This window comes from Genypterus blacodes, unplaced genomic scaffold, assembly GCF_046128005.1.
Source record: "Genypterus blacodes isolate CSIRO-AG114 ecotype Tasmania unplaced genomic scaffold, CSIRO-AGI_Gbla_v1 ptg000064l_1, whole genome shotgun sequence".
In the NCBI taxonomy this organism is placed as follows: domain Eukaryota; kingdom Metazoa; phylum Chordata; class Actinopteri; order Ophidiiformes; family Ophidiidae; genus Genypterus; species Genypterus blacodes.
In genome coordinates this window covers 3,435,571-3,435,899 of record NW_027466876.1, presented here as the reverse complement: position 1 = coordinate 3,435,899, position 329 = coordinate 3,435,571, and positions in this window count along the sequence as shown.

Below are 329 nucleotides of genomic sequence, written 5' to 3'. Positions count from 1 at the left end.
TTCATTCCAAAAGTAATTTTGTGTGTGTGTGTGTGTGTGTGTATGATTGTTTTCACAGCCAACAGGTGGCTGGTGGTCCAACCCATCTGTTGTTTGGACACATGAGCTCCTTTCCTGTTGTTTCCGAGGAGATGCCGCCACAACTATCTCTCTCAAACTCGCCCATATGAGTCCTATTTAAAGCAAACCTCTGCTCACACACATAAACACGTATTAAAGCTAAAATATTAATCTTTTTCCCCTGTTTTTCTATCCAGGTGCAGCTCGAGTTCTTTAGAGGGACTGTGCCAGTGTTGGAAATGTGCCTGGAAGCCAAAGAATGGGCCCCC